Source organism: Fonticula alba (assembly GCF_000388065.1).
Source record: "Fonticula alba strain ATCC 38817 unplaced genomic scaffold supercont2.1, whole genome shotgun sequence".
In the NCBI taxonomy this organism is placed as follows: Eukaryota; order Rotosphaerida; family Fonticulaceae; genus Fonticula; species Fonticula alba.
Genome location: NW_009242971.1, coordinates 3012914 through 3014034, shown reverse-complemented (window position 1 = coordinate 3014034; position 1121 = coordinate 3012914).

Sequence of the window (1121 nt, the reverse complement as noted above, 5' to 3'; positions counted from 1 at the left end):
CCCCCCCCGCCCCCCCTCGAGGACGGCCGCCGGGGCCGGGGCAGCGGGGATCTCACTGCATCGGCCGCCGGCCGGGCGCCCGAACCCCCGGCAGTGTGCCGCCGGCGTCCGGCCGCATCCGGGCGGGGGTCAAATCAATATCGGCGTGCCTTTTGAACCCGGCCGGGCCCCAGGAATGGGTGCGGCAAATGCGCCGGGGAGGGGCCCGCGCCAGGGCACACAGTCATGCCCGGGGAGGAGGGGCTCGATTGGTCGGCACACGCCGGCTCCCCGGCCCGAGGCGGCGGGCGGAGGGGGGGGAAGCGAGGGCCAGGGGGCCGGCCCCGGCAAGCGCGCCAAGACCCACCGCGGCGGCATAGGCGTTGCGCCGCCCTGCGCGCGCCGGGGGGGGGGGTCGCCCGCGGGGGGGGGGGGGGGGGGGGGGGGGGGCCAGCGCACGAGCAGACACACAAGGGTGACACCCGGGCAAGCCCCGGCAAGGTGCTGACAAGCGCGCGTACGCGCGCCCATGGTGCTCAGGGCAGGCCAGGCACGGACATACCTCCATGTGCCCTCGCGTTTCGCCGGGTGCGCTCATCAACATGCAGACATCTCCGGGAATGACTACCCGCCGGAGAATCAGCCCATCCTGCGCACCTCTTGGGCCGCGGGGCGCGGACCGCGGCGCCTGTCGCCATTGCTGCTGGATGACTGGGCGCCCCGCTGCCGCTGCCCGCCCCCCGGCCGGCAGCGGGGCAGATAGAGAGATAGAGGGACAGAGAGAGGGAGAGAGAGAGAGTGGCAGGGAGAGCAGAACCCTTGGAGAGCCGAGAGAGTGCCAGCGAGTTTGGACACCGGGGGAGAAGGGCCAGCGCGGCGGCTGTCAGGCCATTCTACAACACACTCCCCGGACGTCGGGAAGGCGCGGGGGAACGGGGCCGGGCAACAGCAACAGGAGCAGCAGCAGTAGCAGCAGGGGCATGCCGGGCTTTGAAGCGCCAGCACCATAGTCTTCCCGCCGTCTGGCCCCCCTTGTCTCGGACCCGCCTCTTGACTCGCCTCCGCCGTGGTCATCCCTCCCCCGGGCCTCCGCCCACGCACAGGCCTGTCTCACGGTTGTGCCGCCCCCCCCCCCCCCCCCC